This window comes from Varroa jacobsoni, unplaced genomic scaffold (genome assembly GCF_002532875.2).
Source record: "Varroa jacobsoni isolate VJ856 unplaced genomic scaffold, vjacob_1.0 scaffold_490, whole genome shotgun sequence".
NCBI classification, from domain to species: domain Eukaryota; kingdom Metazoa; phylum Arthropoda; class Arachnida; order Mesostigmata; family Varroidae; genus Varroa; species Varroa jacobsoni.
The window spans coordinates 52,899-61,380 of NW_019213392.1; the positions used below are offsets into that span (position 1 = coordinate 52,899).

The 8,482-nt window shown below is 39.1% G+C and overlaps 1 long non-coding RNA gene across 1 annotated transcript in view; it reads right to left on the reverse strand.

Moving 5' to 3' along the window:
* The window catches only part of LOC111260914 (uncharacterized), a 9,436-nt gene extending 1,177 nt beyond the window's left edge, over positions 1-8,259 (reverse strand). The window contains exons 1-3 of the long non-coding RNA XR_002680631.2: positions 8,190-8,259; positions 7,986-8,070; positions 3,120-3,517 (exon numbers count right to left, since the gene is read on the reverse strand). This is a non-coding gene — a long non-coding RNA (uncharacterized LOC111260914). The remainder of the gene's footprint in view (positions 1-3,119; positions 3,518-7,985; positions 8,071-8,189) is intronic.
* Positions 8,260-8,482: the final 223 nt, after the last annotated feature.

Sequence of the window (8,482 nt, forward strand, 5' to 3'; positions counted from 1 at the left end):
ATATAATGAAAAAGTATTGACCGGTTGAAAGCCAATATTGAAAAAAACTATCGTTTATATCTTAGAATATTGTTAAGCTAAATATGCGCCAGTTCGGTTGTTGACCATTTTTCTGGTAACACTATTATCTCGCCACTGTAGAACTTCTGTGCTTTCTGAGCGAAGAAATATGGCCAGTAACTTTTGCATTCCTCCATTAAAACTTAATTAACATCATTATTGAGGTTCTAATGAGACCGAAATAGATAATAAGCCCGATGTTGCAAGGTCTGGGCTGTACGGCAATTGCACCCAAAGAGCCCACCCAAGTTCCCGTAACTTTTGCCGAACAGCTGTACATGTGTCGTGGCATTTTTGCAATAAAAAAACGACTTTTGTTCTGCTTATTTTTTTTTTTCAATGACTTGTTGTAACCTGGTTAGTTATTGACGCTAGAGGCTAGACTCAATCATTTTGCCAGGGGACAGCAACTTACAATATACGATTCTTTTCCAGCCCCAATAAATGCGTAACATGACCTTTTTTGGTTTAAGTATGGGCCTTGTTATAGATAGTAGGGCGCATTTTTAAAATTTTTTTTTTAAATATTTTCACATAACTTGTCGTATGTGGCAAGCTTTTCATTACCTGTGATCAACCAGTATAAAATGGCTTGATTTCGTTGCGTTTTTGTAGAGTTTTTCAGATGGAAATATGACCAAGTAGATTATTACACGTCATATCGTATGGCACCCAAACATGGAGCTTTTTTTGTAGCCAGTTTTTTTGAAGCGGAAATTATAGGTGCTTAGTACCTTAGGGATATGTATCATGGCTACTCACGTCTTGATTTTCCTCAGCTTGCGCAATATATTTACCAACCTTCTTCTTAATTAATCTACAACTATGAGGAGCGTCTTTTACATCAAAAAGTTCCTGACCGAAAACAACAGGACCGTCTTTCCGATAACGTAGTTTGGCCGTAAACAACACGTATTTCCTATGAGTCTTGGCAGCACTTGTGCCTTTATCATAATAGAATTGTAAAATGTAACAAGTTTTTGTAAAAATTTTCATTCATATTTAAGGCGCTCTATTTTTGGTCTGAATAACAATTTTCGCACGTCTACCGTTGCCAAATCCCAGCTTTCAAATAACACCACATCAGCCTAACGTTACCCATATTGTCTAAGATACGTAACTTTGAAACTAAAGAGACCGTCAATATCTTTTCTGTAAACTGTATTGCTATACAGAGTTAGGTTGACGCAATATTCGCCCACTTTCAGACACTCCTGTTGCAAGAATACCACGTAGATCTAGTAGACCTCCTTCTTACGTGGGCTTTCAAGGCTATTTAACCGCAAGCGGAGTTGTCAATAGCACAGAGCGTCAATAGTTTATAAATGGGGCGGACGAGCTTGGAGAACAAGATCAGGAGGACCGATGTCCTTAACTACAACAAGCGTTAATCTCCTGACAACCTTCGTGGCTTAATCGCAGTTCCTCATTGTTTCCTAGCTTAATTTTTATTTAAATTATGCACAATAGCCATAAATGTAAAGGGAACCCTTGACTGAAAATGTTTCGCTAAGGTTACGATGCATATACTTTTTAATGCTAATGTACTAATAGCATTTATTGAAAGTTTTGGTACAATAGGTATTTATCAATGACCGACTAGAAGATCTTTAGAAGGCATGAGGTAGCATGAAGTATATAATCAGAGGCTGAATAAAAGTATTCTTTTAGTGCAGATTCGATATCTACACAGTCATCTATTGTGTGGGTGTTCCGTAAGTATTTTTATAGTCGATTTCGCTTTGATCAATAACTGTTATCACACTTATACATCTTTAAAAAAATACAAATAATTTATAGTCTATCTCACATACATGAAGGAATCATGCAGTGTTGACACAATTCTTTCTTATATTATTTTCTTATTAATTTAAACAACTCTATAAGATAAGAGATTACTTTCATTTAAGTACAAACATCGCTGATGCTATACGTCAACTACCCATATCTGCAAGTGCCATGAAAACCCTCCGTTTCACAAACTAAATAAGAGTACGTCGGGGTAGATTTGTTTGTTCACTTCCGTCTATTATCGGTCATCTCTGAGGTTCTGAAAAAGGACCTCTGTCTTTCTCTGTTTCTGTGCCTTTACATGTGTAACGTAGAGTTCCTGGTAGTTCGAACACTTGACGAAGGTCTTCGGCTATAGGTACTGTCCTGCTTAGAAGATATTCTAGTTGATTGGGTATCGTCTCGTATAGTCCTACCTTCTGACTAAGAAAATTAAATCTATATAGTATGATTGAATGTTGCACGCTCCATTTCTTCCAGATGACAGGAACTTCATAAGCTTTTTTTTATTTGAGCTTAACGGGCCATCAAGTGTTTCCTAGATGATAAGGGTTCTTCAGTTAGAGTCGCGGCAATCATCGCTTTCCGAACCATTTTTCGATGTGATCCTTTAATATCCATTTTATTGTCAGGAAAATCGGATGTGTCAATATGGGCTTCAGAACGGTGGAGCATTACAAAATAGAAACGTTCCGTATGGAACAAGCGTTCTGGATAACGTGACGTATGTATGCGATATTTCTCCTGCTACCGCTGCCTTGATATTTTTAAAAAATCCAAATTAATTGTTTGATTACTCTTAAACAGTATAACCCTTTTAAGGTATGTATACATTGCTACATGTTAAGCTTCAATTTCAATCGTGTGCAAATCGCCTCGATTGTTTAGTAATTAGCATTCTCAATATTGAACATAGCTTTAGAACGTCAGCTTTATGAGAGATGTGAGCGATCATTCTCGACCCGGCTTATCTGGCTCGTTCCGGCCAGTATGTTGGAAGTGGCGGTAGCAGGGGAACTCTTCCAGGCGAGGGAACAGGCAGGCTGCTAGACTAAGTTACCAACAATTGAATTTCGTTTCACCACGTTTTCGTGCACCACCTATCGTATAGGCAATCTTTCACTTATTTATTCCTTCACTTTAGCTGCTTACTTAGTGCGCAAAAATGGTTAGGTAACAAAATATGTCAAATTATAATATTGTCACAACGAACAAACTGAGACCATAGTCTTATCAAAAAATCATTTAAAAATAGATTCAAAGCTTACAGTATGGGCCGGGTTCCAAGCGACAGTTTAGAATGAGCCCCGCTCGATACTGGAACGTCGCATCACTGGATTATAATAATACGGTGATATCTAAATCGTCATGGTAAAAATGCAGAGGGTCGTCAGGTGATCGTATCGGGTTGTACTAATCTGTTGATTTTGCTCAGGTTTGATGGCACATAGGGCATGTGCGACTATATGTTGGTTGGATGACGTAAATTTCAATATCGTTAAAACCCAGAATGTCGGGTAATGTTCCCCTGATATACTGTAAATACTGCACGTCAAAATGTACCATCCTGGAAACATTGTCAATTTTTTTCAAGTTTTGTAAATCGCCTGGACGGTGAAAGTGAGCGACTTCTTCAGAAATGGCTGCCTCCGGGCGACAAGTGCGCCTATAGATGGAAACAAAAAAAAAAGAAAAAACCGAATATATCGTTGGTGATTTGTTGTAGCTAAGCCAGTCGAGCTTGAAGTTATGTAGGAACAGGCAATATGTAAGGCTTTCTGGAAAGGGTTTTTCATAGCCTGAGGGGGATGGTTTCCGTTAAGCAAATTCAAATATATATTCTTTTATTTTCGTAGCGTTGACAGTTGCAGAGTACCGCAGGAAGATTTCTCTCTTTCTCACTGATATTTTATCATTCTGTCAGTGCCCTCCTACCTTTGCTTCTTTCTCTCATCAGATTAAGATAACTATATAGCTAGTACCTCCATCTACCCCTATCTTAGCTTCTATTGTTGAATGGAATTAAAGCTGTCATGTAGCAGGCAATCCTGTTGAAAGAAGCAATTCAATATATTTTTACTTTATTGAAATAAGATATTTCTCTGTGGCTGAAAGACACAAACTATGGAGCAGGTTTTTGTGTGATGTTATCTAAACTCGATGTATTTTAGTATTGGGTATTCGTAAAGTTTAAATTTTCTTCTTCATTTACAGCCGGCTGTCACCTGGTATAATGGAAGCAGACGCAACGCGAAGTTGAAAGTTCGCTGTATATTCGAAAAGTTTATAATCTTTTTGTTAGAAAGGCGCTACTAGATTGCAATTGAAACCCTAACTTCTTTGAATGATAGCACATATTCCATAGCGGTGAATGCCGCCATGACAATAACTCGAACATTTGAATGCCGCTATTTATTTTATCCAAGTTAGTGGTACTATAAAGGTCTTGTCTTACACTAGAATAGCAAAGATTGAAACACCAGGGGTACGTCGTTCCTCAATCATGGCGGATTAACGAAACGTCGCAGATGGAACCATTACGTAGTTGATGCCACTTAGTTAATCCTCATTGGGATCTGGAGAAGCCTCGCGCGAATAGAAGCTTGTGAGACTACGACCAAGCCGATCTATGATCGCACGTTTAACTTTCCGCCGGAGAATTTTCCGGCGCGCTGCTTACCTATAATTTATGCGCCTTGCATTATGAAGTATTACGGATGATTCTACGCGAAATACCATAGCCTACTTAAAAGCTAAATAACAGAATATCTCTGATTTCCCGGAAGGGTCACCTTGAAAATTGTCCGAACATGATAACGTTAGCCTGGATCTAGAAGTGGTCTTGAAAGATTTTATAGAAGTGTACACTTTTCTAGTTACTGTTAGTTGACTCGTTCTAATTCATAATATTCCTACGTTATCTTTGGAAGCACATGTTGAATTATAAGGTTGAAATTGAAAGGTTTAATTCCTTCAGTTCAAAGCAGTTCACACAAGGTTTCCGCATGGCTAGGCTAAAATACACACAAAGCCTTCTTACGAAAGGGGCTCCGACCTGGCAACGTACCGTGCCCACCAAGCAGGACGCTAAGTGAAACGTTCGCTACACGTCTAGACGAATACGAAATCTACAGACCGTTTTCTAGATAACTTCTCATACATTTTTTTGCGAGGCACGTTTGTCGTAGCCTTTTTGAGTAAAACAACGAAACGAATTCTGTTCAAGGTAGAATAAAGCATCTTAGTTAGATATGTGCCTTGTAAATTCCCGCGTTGCGACAACTATATGTATATATAGATATATTGTAACTCGTTCGTAGGACTAGAGAGTCGAGCGCCAAGTGACGCATTTTTTGAAAGTTATTTTTCCAAGTCTTAAGCATTAAAAGTCGCTTGCTATAAGAAGTAGGTGTGAGGTTGTGTTGTACCATGTACCTTGACAGTTTTTAGAAAACCTGAAGTGTAGGATAGAAAAAGGCGCTCATTTTGAAAGACACTTATGTACGTTCGATAATAGGGACTACTCGCGAACATTGAAACCACTACAGCCTACCTCACCGAGACGATTACGCTCCGGAGCCAATTAGCTCTTATCATCCTTATTCCTTTACATACTAGACCAACCGGCCAGACGTATCCTCTTTTGGTATTGAACTTTAGTTTGTATTTGCCCAAACTTCACGATTTCTCTACTGGCTTAGTTCAATAGAGCTTTCGCCGTTGCTTGCCGGATGTCATAAATGATAAAATGCGGCTAAGGTTTGTTGAACAAATTCTCGACAAGTTTAGAAATAGGCCACGGCACTTTACCACAAGCATAATATTAGCTTTGTTGATTCTATTTTAAATCCTTCTTTACTCGAGCACGAGCGTTAAATTTTTCCCAGTCGTCGCAAAGTGTAATAACAATTGCACGAAACTTTATGCGTGTTTATGTCTGCTTGCTTCCCTGTCCATTTGTGGGTATAGAGACTCGTTTTCTCGAACAACATTGCCTGAAGAATCCGTTCGAACACGCGCTCTATTCATTTCTTAGTGGATATCTCGTCGTGAAGGCTAAATTTCTCGCAGTACTGATACACTGTACAGATTTCCATCTGAAGATTGATCACCTAACTCAACGCCCTGACGAATTTCCTTCCGGCCTGAGCCCCTTCGAAAACACGTTCTCGTGCTCAAAGACTTCATTCAATATAGATGAGGTTGGCTGCAGCCGTGGCTGCGGCCGCTACTGATAATAGAAAAGCAATTTATTTTTCGATCTAGTTATGTCAGCAAAAAGCAATTTCGAGCTGAGAGAAAGATTCATCGTAATATAGTGTATTAGAAAGATAGGTAGTTTTTAGGATTCCATTGAGTATATATGATAGTATCAGCTAAGGCGGTTCAGAGCGCCAGCTGTCCATCCTTTAGACGCGACGAATACAACGATGGGACAATTCCGAAAATAAGTGCATGAAGAAAAGCTACGGATATAGTCACGATTGGGAAGGGATACGGCCAAATGAGCTCGAGGTACCCGTAGCGGGAGACGCACAGCGGCATAAATACCACTATCAGCAAACAGTTGATGGGGCCTTTCTCTAGATCAAGAGTGACGTATCTAGTTTGCACATATGTGCTGAACATGAGTCATACTTTATAATAGTATATTGTAAATTTTACACTCTAGACGAAATAGATAGTACGCCGGTAACTCTACAAACTGCTTACGTCACGTATAGTGAATGATCTAAAGTTAATTATTACTAACTGATTTTTAAACCCCTGTCACCCAATTAGGCTGAAAAGAAAAAAGACAATTTCATTAGAACGAGTTGTTTTTTTTTCTTTTTTCAGCAATTACTGCTTTAGTCAAATTGTGGTGACTAATTTTAGCAACGAACGTTAACTTCCGTTAACAAGAACTTCGATGACAAGGCCATTTCAGCTCACATGTGCATAAGCAGAGACCATGCTTGGGCTTTACAATCTATAAAAGCAAACACGGCACGACAACTTTTATCAATGCTTATTGCTAGATATAGTACTTAGGCGATGGATTAAATGGTATTTTTGGACCAGACCTAGTTAAACATGTTGGACATCCTATTGCAAAAACTATGGCCTTCTGGATAGAACCGATTATGAACCAATAAGCGCCAACAACGTCACCATGATCACATGTACAGCGTATAAGTAAACAATTCAATGTAAAATAAAGTTTCGCCAAACAAATTACACCTCAACAAGTCCCTTGAAGAAGGACGATATGGGTAGAAATGTAACGAGGACAGCCCGCCGAAAGTAGCTGCCGCAATAAAACGTACCGCACCTATCCACACAGAATTCGAACACGGACATGTACGGAGATTAAGCTGCATTTAGCCTCCGAATTTCAGCTAAAATCTACAGGAACTTAGCGCGCACCTCATTAAACTCACTGTAATGACTATAACAATCTTTGGCTAAACAGGACATCGCGCAGTCTAAATTAGCTGAGAACGTAATCAAATTAGCAGCTACAATTAAGTTTCAGCGGAGGCGAGAGAGCCAACTAGCAGATGTACACCGATTAATTGAGTCGACGAGCAAATGTACGCGAAAAACATTGCGCACAGGATGGCAAACAAGAAGTTACTGCATCCCTGAGAGTTAGAATAATACATCATATATTCAGAGGCATTTAATTGGCTCTTACACAGTTTGCGTGTGTACACAAGCTGTGCCTACTAATAATAAACAAAACTGTTTAGGAATGATTATCTTGAAGTGTATAGTAGGACAGTCTTCGTAAACAGTTAGTAAGATTAAATATAACAATCAGTCTATTTTTAGATTGACTCTGTGTAGTAACACATCCTCTTTCTTTCAATCGTTCTTGTTCCTTTTGTATTTTGAGCGCCCGACCAACCACGCTTTTTTTTTTATTTTCCATACAATTTGTTCATGGCGGTACTCATATAGCGACATGTAAGCTTGCAGCGAGCATTAGCGTACAAAACATTATAGATACTCTATAAAATGAAGCTGTCTTATTGACCGATGTCTAACGTATGTTACTCACTGCTGATGGAAGTAAACACAGGATGGGTTCCTATTGGGTATTATTTTTAAAAAGTACCGTTGAGAATTTGCGGAGCGGTTTTACTTACGGACGTGTTTGTTTTTCTAGTCTCTGCCAAACAGGCTCAGCGATGTCGATATGTAGGTTTAGGGCAGGTTAATTCGTAAGGGTAACTAGAAATAAAACGCAACAGGGTACCTGAATTAGAAAAACGTCCCAGTGGAAAATCAGGTGAAGTTTTTTGTACGCGATGGGCCACTGATACAAACCGAAAACTAAAGTGGATAATTACTGTGGAAGGCCAGTTGCAACGAGATTCCAGGAACACAACACGGTCTCAGGAGCGGTCAGACTAATGTAAACATGTTGATCTGCGTCGGGCTGGATGTGGTAGAAGTCATATATTAGAACAAGTCGACGGAATGACTGTATCACGCCGGTAACAATGTTCGAATATCGCAGTTGGGTAACGAGATACGTGGCAGGGAGGACCAGTATAACGGCATAAAGGTGACTAACATATCGCCTAGATCAGGGAAATAGAATTGATATAACTGAATCACTGTGGTCGGGACAAGATCACAA